Source organism: Gossypium arboreum, chromosome 1 (assembly GCF_025698485.1).
Source record: "Gossypium arboreum isolate Shixiya-1 chromosome 1, ASM2569848v2, whole genome shotgun sequence".
Lineage (NCBI taxonomy): Eukaryota > Viridiplantae > Streptophyta > Magnoliopsida > Malvales > Malvaceae > Gossypium > Gossypium arboreum.
In genome coordinates, this window is record NC_069070.1 from 7,892,771 (window position 1) to 7,905,425 (window position 12,655).

Consider the following 12,655-nt stretch of genomic DNA (forward strand, 5'->3'; position numbering starts at 1 on the left):
TTATATCACACTTTCCGCATAAGCTGTCCAACTGCGTACAGATGCAAAAAAATCATATCTCGAGTTACAAAACTCAAATCCAAATCCGTAAATTTTCCCCAAATCTAGGCTCATATATCTACTTACTAATTTTTTCTAGAATTTTGATTGGGCCAATTAGTACAGTTTATTAGTTGAAGTCTCCCTATTTCGTGGTTCGGTGCTCGACCCCTGTTCACTACGAACCAAATTTCTCCATGTACAGAATTAAAATAACCAATACGTTTATTTCTATTAAAATAGACTCAATAAGGAATCCATACATATATAGTATGACTCCTAATTAATTGTTTACAATTTTAATGATTTTTACAAATCAGAACAGGGAGTTCAAAATCACTCGACCTTGTCTCACAAAAATTCAAATATCTCCGATATGAAAGCCTTTTGCTTACACCGCTTTCTTCTATGTGAAACTAGATTTAATAAGATTTAATTTCATATTTTACTTAACCTCTAATTAGATTTTCATGATTTATGGTAAATTTTCAAACTCAAACTACTGCTACTAACCAAAAACTGCTTTAGTACAAAATGTTGTTAACTAGTTTATAACATCTTTACTTCATTTCATTTAAACTCTATACATGCCATATAAATCTTCAAACATAAAACAAAAGCTACCGGAATTGATCTGGATAGTGTGCTTTGTTGTGTTGATCCGATCTACCCACTTCACTTCAAGTCAATCTACATAAAATATTAAACACACACAAGTAAGCTTATTGAAGCTTAGTAAGTTCATAGGTTAAAAGTAATGCTTACCAAACATAATATTTCCAAACAATACCAAAACATTTACTAAAGTTTCCTGCGATTCACAACCATTGTTATAATAATTCACATAGTTGAGCTCAACAAGAATAACTACTCAATCTATTTCATTTGGATCACTTCTCTTTATTTCTTATAATCAAATTAGGAAACGGCTTATTTAAATTGAGTACGTCGTTGCTCAATGCCACGATTCACAACTCAGTATGGTTTTCCTCATTGAAATACCATACCTACATTTTCAACTCGGTATGGGAAATGCCATACCTACATTTCTTAACTCAAGATGGATTTGATAATACCATACCTACATTTCACATTTCAAGATGGATAATACCATACCTACATTTCACATTTCAAGATGGATAATACCATACCTACATTTCACACTTTGCCATGGAACAACCATGGTCTTATCCGTCAATTCATCACACGTCACGATACGAACGTACTCAATCCTACGTTTTTCCTAATTTGCAATTCCACATTTATTCTTTCATTAACAAAATCTACACAATCCCACAACAAATTCGTATATAATAACACATTATAAACTTCAATCATTCACAAATAAACATCTGAATTCAACCATATGAACTTACCCGGCTAATTTGTAGAAGATATTGAAATTTAGGGACTATTCTGCAACTTTTTCTTTTCCTCGTTCTTCTTTGGATTCTTGATCTATAATATAAAATATTTCTACTCATTAGCATTTATTTGATTTCTATTTCACTTCACAATTTATGCTGTTCAAATTTCAAAATTGCACTTTTACCCCAAAATTTACAGTTTTCACAATTTAGTCCCTGCTCAATTCACCCATCAATTGAACTAATTTTTCTCAATTAACACTTTATTTTATCATTATAAACTATTTCAAAACCTTTTATATTCTTAATTTCAACAGCAACCTTCAATTCACAACTTTTTCACAATTAGGTCCTAAATATCATTTCCTATCAAAATCACTTAAATTAGAACTTAAATTTCATAATAATTCATCATAAAATTCCCTTATCCATCCAGGGTAACTTCCAATTTCACCCATAAAATCAAAAACTAATGAATTCTACAAGTGGACCTAATTGTAAAAGTCATAAAAGCATAAAATTATCAAGAAAAGCAAGAATTAAACTCACATGATGTAAAAATATGAAAACCAGCTTTCTCCAGACCTTCTATGGCGTTTTGGCTGAGAAAATATGAAGAAATGTCTAGATTTTTCAATTACATCATTATTTAACTATTAACTTTTATCTATTTCCAATTTTGCCCCTTGTTCACGTTGTTTTCTTGCTTATTTCATACCCAAACCGTCCAGCCATTAACCTTTGGGTCTAATTGCTCTTTAAATCCATCTTTTAAATACTTAAGCTATTTACTCACAATTTAACAAATTTTGTGCTATTTTCAATTTAGTCCTTTTAATTAATTAGCCATCCAAACGTTAAAATTTTCTAACTAAACTTTAATACTAACTCAATGACACTCCATAAATATTTATAAAAATATTTATAGCTCGATTTTCAACTTTGAGGTCTCGATACCTCATTTTTGACCCGCTTGACCTAATAAATTCTTTTAATTCACTAATTTCACCATTTCACAAATTCTTCTAAATTCTTACTTGACTCATAAATATTAAATTACTATCTTGTTCAATCTTATTTGTCGAATTTAGTGATCTCAAATCACCATTTCCGACACCACTGAAAATTAGGCCGTTACAAAGAGACTACCTAAAGGCCTTCAAACATCTAGAAAACATTTCCTAATGAAAACCCTAAGAATATTCATGTACTTGATAGAAAACTATCATGGAGTAATCTCATGGCCTCTTCCCCAGTGACATTTCAACAGCCAAGCAACTCATCTATCCATCCACTTCTATTATTGTCCATCATGTTTTAAGCCTATACTAGTTAGGCCTTCAATGGAACATTCTGTGAAAAGGAAACTGTCAAAAGTTATGATATTTAATCTTCCACCATATTTCCTCTATCGATTAAACGTCTTCTATCTTCATTAGCTGCTATTGTGGCTTTTGGAGGGGCTTCCTCGATCCAAACCCTTAGCTCCATCCACTATTTCCCTTCTTCAACTAGAGCATGTGTTGAGTGGTTCGCCTTCCTTCTGACAAAATAGTAAGTAAATCATTCAAATCTTTATGCCCTTCTTTTTTTATTTCTTCTACGATTGTTGCAATGCTGGACTTATCCTCAGATTTTGACTTGATTTTTTTTATGATGGTAAGGGAGTTCCCCTCTATTGCCATATCATGAAATCTTAAGGTAAGAAAGTCCCCCTCTATTGCCATATCACGAAATCCTAACTCTTCGACATTGACACTATTTGCAGGCATGTAATCGCCTCTGCTAATGTTGCACCAGCTATAAAATGATTCTGGTAAGTGCATGTTGCAAGAATAAATCCCTCATAATCATGAAAAATAATCCTTGTTACGGAGTCTTTCAATGTTTTATTATACGCTGCATCAAAGTTTCCTTTTACTTCGGTTGATCATGGTGGTAGCCATGTTGCATTTTGTTGGTTCAAATTCCTAGAAGTGCTTGAATATAATAGAATGTTTTCTGTTTGGTATGCTTTGATAAAAGAGGTTAGTTTTGTAATGTTTTGTCGTTTCTCTTGATGATAAGTTTTGTTCATTTGGTTCCATATTGCCTATAGAGTAATTGCGAGTCTTGCACATTTCTCTTCATTCATGCAATTAAATAAATTAGCTAACCAATTTTTCCATTATTATACTTAGAGACTGATTGAACCATCAATACCAAGCCTTTGCAAAGTATCTCTGGTTGTTGTGCATTCCCAAAAGATGTGGCTAATCGATTCTTTCTTAGATTTGCAAAATGTGCAAAGTCCACCATTAGCAGCTTTCTAGATTGGAGATTTCTTAGAGTAGGAATATAGTTGTGTATTATTCGCCAAATTGTAATTTTTATTTTGGTTGCCACCTTCAGGTTCTATAATCTGTTGTAAGATTTCATTTGATTTATCATTTGTGTTGAGTCCTCCCTTTGATCTGTGGGGTCTGAAAGTAACCATTTGTAATCGCTTTTAGCGAAATAAACACTTGTATTGTCTCCTCTCAATAATCTAATGTCCTCAAGACCAACACTGTAACACCCTTAACCCATATCCGTTGCCGGAATAGGGTTACGAGACATTACTGAACAATACGCATCATTCATATACATAACACATACATTTATGCATTCATAATCAAAATCCATTCAAAACATTCACATTGTCCCTTATATGGCCCTACGAGACCTTAAAACATGTTTAAAAAAGGTTTGAGACGAAACCGATAATATTTAAAGACTTCAGGAAACTTATAAAATTTTCATGCATACAGGGTACACACGCCCGTGTAAATAGGCCGTGTGCCTTACACTGCCACCAGACACGCCTGTGTCACAGGTCGTGTGGAAACAGGGCATACATACTGACTTGTATCACATGGTTGAAAACACGCTCGTGTGTCATGGTTGTGTGAAATCTGGAGGGTATACTGACTTGGGTCACATGGCCGACCACACGCCCATGTGCCAGCTCGTGTGCCACAAGCGGCCAATAGACACGCCCGTGTGTCTAAGCTGTGTAACTCACTGACTTGTTTAAATAAGTTACAGCAGGCACATGGTCGAGACACACGCCCGTGTGCTCGACCGTGTGGGGGAAAATTAGGCTTGGTTTAAGCCACATTTCTCATCCACATCAAGCATACCTAAGCCACAATGTGTCTCGACCGTGTGGAGGGTAATTAGGCTTGGTTTAAGCCACATTTCTCATCCACATCAAGCATACCTAAGCCACAACATTTAATACCATCTTATACATTCAAAGGCAACCAAAGCATGCTATTTCATACATATATGATGCAATTTATAAACCATTCTTTCAACCTCCGATAAACATAACCAAAACTTACCACATCAATATGTCATAACCAACATTTGTCACCTATCTTCTATATGCTTGTTTTCACCATATTATCATCTAATTCATGCCACAAAATATACCAATTCATCATCTCAAAATCAATCCACAACATGCCATCTTCCAAGCAATAATACACCAATTAACATCTAGTTACTTGAGCAACTCATAACCATCACAAGAACCATATCAAATATGCCAAAACACAAGGCAACTATTACCACATATATCACTTATCAAACTCATAAATCAAGCCAACTTAAATGGCTAAATACATACCAACATTACATTATTTCACAAGACAATACACATGGCTAATATCATAACTCAAAACTTATCATCAACTCACTAGCCTATACATGCCATATACCATATTTACAAAACATCCAAAAATACCAACAAGTAGTCGATAGTGTGATAACGGTTCCTGATGATCCCCGATGTCTGAGCTAGCTTTGATAATCCATAAAATAGGGAAGAAAACACACAAAGTAAGCTTTAAAAGTTTAGTAAGCCATATACAAATAAAATTACCACATAAGTAAACATCATTTCCATCAATAGGCAAAATATGAGTAAACACATATAAGCTTACAAACCTTTCCCAATGTATACATATTCAATATCGTAAATGAATTCATCAAATACTTCTCTTTTCAATACTGGTATGAATCTCGTATGTACCTGAGTTACTTAACTCATTCCAACATTCTTTCTCGACTTGACTTTGCCTATTGAACCTATCAGAATCGTTAAGGATACTCGAAAATCACATATAGCTCGTACAATGCCATATCCCAGATATGGTTTTACATGCTATCACACATTGATGCCAATGTCCCAAACATGGTTTTACACGAAATCATATAATGATACCAATGTCCCAGACATGGTCTTACATGTAATCACATCTCTGTAATCCTAATGTCATGACATTTGTATCCTATACTATTCCTAAGGTTCGTACGGGACTTTCGGATATCATAACTTTGTCGATTCTTGCTCGTATTTTCTCATTCAACATTCATAGCAATTCAATGACAAATAAACATTTATAAATCAATTTAAATGTATTTATTTGCTTATGAACTTACCTTGTATTTGGGATAAACAAACTAGATGACTATTCGATAACTTTTGATTTTCCCCAATCTAAATCGATTTATTTCGTTCTTGATCTATATACATTTAAAATTAACTTATTTATTCATCAAATCATTCAATTCAGTCTACAAACACATATTTGGGTATTTTTACACTTTAGCCCCTAAAGTTCCACATTTTTATAATTTAGTCCGTATTTCACAAATACACAAAATTCACACAATTAAACAAGACCCATGCTTGGCCGAATTACTATAGTGCCCTTAGCAACTCATATTTTTTATTTATTCAACATTTAATCACACATTTTCACATTTTCACAAATAAATCCCTATTTGACATTTTTATCAAAAATCACTTTACAAAACTTGTATAACTATCAACAAATATTCATTTTTCATCATCAAACATTCAAAAGCTCAAGCATTTATCAATGGCACTTCACAAAATCATTAACAACTTCAAAATTTTAGGCATGGACTAGCTAGAATACAAAGAACGATCTCAAAAACGTAAAGATAATCAAAAATCGAGCAAATAACATACCTTAATCAAGCTAGGAATTGGCCGAATATCACAAGCCCTAAATGGCTTTCTTCTTTCTCTATTTTCAGTTCAAATAAACAAAGATGAACATGTTTTCATCTTTATTTATTTATTATTCATTTTTTATTTAATTACCAAATTAACCTTAATTAAAAGCCACCAAATTTTATGTTATTAAGCCCATTTTTGTCAAATTCCACTATCAATGGTCTAATTTCATCATAAGGACTTCCATATTTAAATTTCATAACCAATAGACACTTATAGAATACCACTTTTGCATTGGGCTGTTACAAGCACCAACAATCGGGATGGTAAGGATTTGGTTGATCTGTTCATCATCAAAGATTTTTCCCAAAATATCAGCTTTCCAGGTACACTGACCTGTATTAATTAAATCCACTACCATTGTGTATTTAATGTTAATTTCTTGATCCGAAATTCTTCCTTGTCCAGGTTTTGGTAGCCAAGCGTCATTTCATATATTAATTGTACTTTCAACCCTTACTCTTCTTCCCAGCCCTGCTTCAAGAAGCCCTCTCGCACTTCATATGCTTCTCTTCTCTAGATAAAAGAAGGGTGAGGTCCTAATTTTGAGCTCAAAAAATTACAATAACTCGAGCTAACAAACAATCTGGCTGTATAATTAATTTCCAACCCTGTTTTGCAAGTAACGCAATATTAAATTTTGATAAATCTCTAAAACCTAACCCTTTTTGTGATTTTGGCTCGCACATTTCTTTCCACTTGTACCAATGGATCCCTTTCCCAATTTTAGAGTTTCTCCACGAGAATCTGCTAATAATATTTTCTAACTTTCGACAAAGAATGGTCGGTAATAAAAAAAAACATTGCATCATATAAACTGGTATAGCTTGTAACATGGATTTAATAAAAACTTACTTCCCCTAATTGATAATTATTTAACACTCCAATTTTCAATATGCTTCAAGAGTCTATTTTTAAAACTTGTAAGCACTTTTTTTTTCCATCTTCCTACCATTGTTGGAAGTCCTAAATACTTTCTAGGTTGCTTGAAATTCTAACACCAAGGGATGTTCCTATTTGGTATTTAATGCAATTCCACACATTACTGCTAAAAAAGATTTAAAGATTTGTCAACATTAATGAGCTAACTTGATACCCCTTCATATTCCTTCATAATTGCCTTTAAAGCATTTGTCCCTTCCATACTTACTTCTCAAAATAAAATGCTATCATCTGCGAAGAATAAGTGGGAAATGGATACATTACTTCTTCCTACTCATACACCTTTGATAAGTCCTTCATTCTTTGCTAATCTCAATAGCGACGTAAAACCTTCTGCACAGAATAAGAATAGATAAAGGCTTAGTAGGTTGCCCTATCTTAATCCCCGTAATGGATTAAATTTTTCTCCTCGCTTCTCATTTAATAAAACCGTGTATTCCACTATTTGAACATATTGCATAACCAACATTAACCATTTTTTGCAAAAACCTATCCTCCTCATTACAATTTAATCATTTTTCATTTCTAACTTAAAAATCTATTAATTTAGTCTCTAATACTAAAATTATTCAATATTAACAACATCTAAAAACTCAATAATTTCTAAAATTTTGACATAGGTTGGGTAGTATTTAATACTGGGATTCCTAAAACATAAAAATTACAAGAAAATTGGACTAAATTGACTAACCAATTGAGCTTGAAACTTTGAAACCCTTAGCTTTGGTCTTTCTCCTTTTCTTTCCTTTTTCTTTCTTTTTCCCTTCTGTTTCGTTTGTTCTTTCTTTCTTTTCTATTTCTATTTCTATTTCTTTTATTTTATTATTATAATATATATATACTTAAACATTAAGATTTAATATTATATAATATTATAATATATATTTTAACTTTAAATTTATAATAATATACACTTATGACACCTCATTTATGAGCAATGGCATAATTGCTTCTTTAGCCCTTTTAGTTTTTTTTTAATCTATAATTCAACTTTCACCCTTTATACAATTTAATCCTTTTAGCTAATTACTCTTAATTCATGCAAATTCACTTAACCAAAACTTAATTAACCGCACAACTAACTTCATAAATATTTCTAATAAATATTTACTAATCTAATTTAAGAAAATAGAGTCTCGAAAATGTATTTTCTGACACCCGTGACTATCGGGTTGTTACATCGATGGTCTTAGAAGATGGAGAGCATATAGTCACTGAAATGGTAGACTTCCTAGTGTTGAACCAACCGACAGCCTACAATACAATTTTTGAAAGACCCATAATACGAATAGCCAAGATAGTTTTAGCCACCTTTTGCATGATAGTTAAATTTCTTGCGGTTATTAGGGAAGGCTGCATGAAATCTAATAAAAAAAGCCTGAGAATGTCATATTATTTCTTTGAAACTTACGAGAGAATGGGTAATAGTAAAAACATATCCATGTCATATGAGAATAATCATCTACAAACGTAACAAAATATCAAAATCCAAATTTAAATACTGCCAGACATGGTCCCTAAACATTCTAGTGTACTAACTAAAAAGCAAAACTAGCTCATTAATTAGCTCTTGGTCGTAAGGGGCTCCGTCAGTGCTTAGCAAAGTGACATGTTTCACATTCCAAAGAAGGTAGGTCTTGAAACTATGGACATAACTTCTTCAACAAAGAAAGAGAAGGATATCTCAATCGACAATGTATTTTGATCGGAGAGAAAATAATAGGATAAGCAATAGATTGGGAACCCAAAAATAAAAAAATATAAAGACTATCAAATACATGTCCTTTACCAATAGTGCACTTCGTCAAGAGATCTTATAAAATACAATGATTGGGGAAAAAATGAGAATGGGTAAGTTTATTGACAAAGATTAAATTAAAGGCGAGTTTAGGTAAATTTAATACTAATAATAGGGTGATAAAAAAAGCAAGATTAATATTTCTAGAACTAACAATATTATAGATGGATCCACCAGAAATAGTAACAGGAGAAGGTGAATTGTGAGCTTTTTTCTATAAAAATAACCCAAAAAATTGATTAATTACGTAAATGACCCATTTTTTTATTAAACACGTAAATGACCTAAAATCTACAGTGAAAGTTGGTGGAGCCAAAAAGTTTGGCGCCACCAACATGCCACGTCAGCAACTAGATAAAAAATTAATTTTTTGGTGGAGCGATGTAGAATAGCGCCACTTGTATAAATACTAAGGAAATATTATAATATTTGAAAAATGGAGGGCTTTAAAAAAATGTTCCTTTTTTCTGGTGGAGCCAAATAATTTGACACCACCAGTTTCCAATGTCTGCCATAGTCATTTCTTTTAATTTGATTTGTGTCCTTTTTTTTCTTTTTGTTTATTATTTGTTTTTTAAAATTTTAAATGTATATTCTTTTTGGTGGATCCATTCTAAATGGCACCACCAGTTCATTTCAAGACTTTTTTTTTAAATTTGTTTTTTATATTTAAATTTTTAAAAATAATATTTTATTTGGTGGAGCCATTTTAAATTGCGCCACTACTTTATTACCAGTAATTTCTTTTTTAAATGTGTTTTTTAATTTAAAATTTTTAAATTTGATATTTTATTTTGGTGGATCCATAAAGTATGACTCCACCATTTGATTCTTCAACATATATAGATATATTGAGGCATTTTTGTAAGAGTTGAACTTGAAGAGAAGAAAAGAGAGACTTTGTTGCATTTAGTAGGAGAGTCAAAAATTCTGTTGAAGATGAATAACATAGTGTTTTTGGTGTATGTTCTTTTTTATGATGAAATTGTAGAAGGTGATCTTGGTTGTGTATTTCAAGGTCAGCAGAAAGTAAGGCTGTGATTTAATAAAAGCTGGAAGAAATGAAAATGAAGATTATTGTGAAAATAGATATCTGTTGTGGAAGAGCAACGTCCAGATTATTTTACAAGTTTCCAATCTCTACAGATCCATTGAAATTTTGTGAGATACAACTGATAGATGATGATGACTTGGGCACTATGATGGAAATATGATGGTCTACTAGGAGCGAAAACCCCAACCAGTTGAGTTATTTGTTAAGTTAGTGGACTTAGAGCCCGTTGAGAATGTTAGTAAAAAAAAAATCAACATTACAAATTTGACTTTGATCTTAATGTTGGATGGACAGATTAATTAGAATGCGGAGGGACATCACAAATGCCCGAAAATCCAAATTATGGTGAGAGTTCATATAACAACCCTACCCCGGGTCCTTGTCTACAAATACATCCTGAGGTGATAATAAGCATCGAGGCAGTTGTCGAAGAGGGACCAATAATGGTGGAGATTTTGATCAGGACATTAAAGTTTTTAGTGACCCCGATATTGATAAGGTTTCAGATGATATTGACGATGAAAGCTGGAGGAGGTTAAAGATGCTCACGGCCCTTCATTCAGTAACCCGAGCCGTGGCATTATTTTACGAAATGAACCTAGGTGTGACATATTGAGCGTAGATCCAAATGTAGTGCATGCATCCGAGTTTCCTAAGTATACCAATATAGTACTTGTTCATAGATTAGAATCAAATTCGCAGTTGAAAGAGTTGTTCGTTGGGCAACAATTTGAAAACGAGCGTTGGGCAACAATTTGAAAACGAGGTGGACTGTGTGTTTGCCATCAAACAGTACATCATGAATGTGTCGATGATTACAAGGTTGTCAAGTCTACACTGACATCATATGTTGGAGAATGTAAGAGAGTCGGCGATGGGTGTGGCTGGTGGGTTCGGGTTACATTCGTACAGAGGATTCAAAAGTGGCAAATACAAAAATTAGAAAGGCGTCATACATGCATTGTTGCACGTATGTCTCAAGACCACCGAAAATTGAATTATAAAAGTATCTGCAACTTCATCATACTACTAGTGAAAGATAGTCCAACCATTCATGTGTCGACATTGATTGTAGACATGCAAGCCCGATTCTAGTACAGTGTGTCGTATAGGAAATCATGGTAGGCAAAACAAATGGCAATGCAGCAATTGTATTGTAACACCCCTTACCCGTACCCGAGACTAGGACCAGGTACGAGGCGTTACCAAATATGTACTCGAGCATTTTCGGGAAATATAAGTTATAAAATTTCTTTCCAATTTGAAACCAATCAACAACATCTTAATGTCCCTATTATGGGCCTACGGGACCCAAAACATACATTAAGAAAGGTCTGGGACTAAACCGAGAACTTGCAAGAGTTTTTGAAAAATTTTCTAGGTTAAGCCTCACACGCCCGTGTGGAGGCAATGCACATGCATGTGTGCTTTGGGACACGCCCGTGTTGTAATGCCCCTAACCCGAATCCATCTCCGGAATAGAGTTACAGAGCATTACTAGAATTATCGATTTAGTTATCATATATTTTATTTCATCTAACGTTCATATTTGGAACCAATTAAAATCAAACATATTGTCCCTTAAACGTACTTATTTTTCTCGACATGTTTTACTTGAATTTATTACTCATCTCAATATACTTAATTTCCTTGTATCAATGTATCAAAGATAATCACATATTTACATGTCATGATAAATATCATTCTCTTTCCATTTCTTCATAAACATAAATCAGGTAATTCATTATATCGATATTTCATGCATTTAAAAATAGAATTCAAGTTACACTAATTTACCTCGTCGCTTGTTCATGTTTATAATTTCATTAATCCGATATCTTTTCTTTTCTACGTTCAAGTCTCGTATTCGAGTCATCCGAATCTTTATAAATAAATTTGATCGTCGTTTTCATTTATTTCATGTTCTAATACATTCAATTAATGCTCTAAACAAAATTATCATTTTACCCTTAAACTTTTAATTAATGATGATTTCATCCTTAGGCTCAAAAAAATGAAATTCTTTCAATTTAATCCTTATTTCCAGCCGTTATTCTCATACAAATTGATAACAACCCATGAATTCTATAAAATATCAGAATTTTCCATAATTTCAACACTTTTCAATTTAATCCTTAAAACATGTTTTTCCCGATTTTGAACTAAATTAATAATTTCATTCAATTTTGCAATTTTAAATAATAAAATAATCCATTTCATGAAAATTGGTCATTTCTAACATTTTTACAAAATTTCCCATAAAGTTTTACTTTTATTCAATTTAGTCCCCGAGCCTAAAACATGCAAATTAGCCATGCTAGCTGAATATTCATACATATTTTCCTCCTCCTCCTCTTTATTCCACATCCTTAATATATATAACA

The 12,655-nt window shown here is 32.6% G+C and overlaps 1 long non-coding RNA gene across 1 annotated transcript; it reads right to left on the reverse strand.

The window, feature by feature from the left end:
* Positions 1-513: 513 nt before the first annotated feature.
* LOC128291774 (uncharacterized) lies at positions 514-2,036 on the reverse strand. The gene is made up of 3 exons (XR_008281650.1): positions 1,956-2,036; positions 1,416-1,497; positions 514-729 (listed from the first exon to the last, which is right to left on the reverse strand). It is a non-coding gene; the product is annotated as an uncharacterized LOC128291774 (long non-coding RNA).
* Between the last annotated feature and the right edge of the window lie 10,619 nt (positions 2,037-12,655).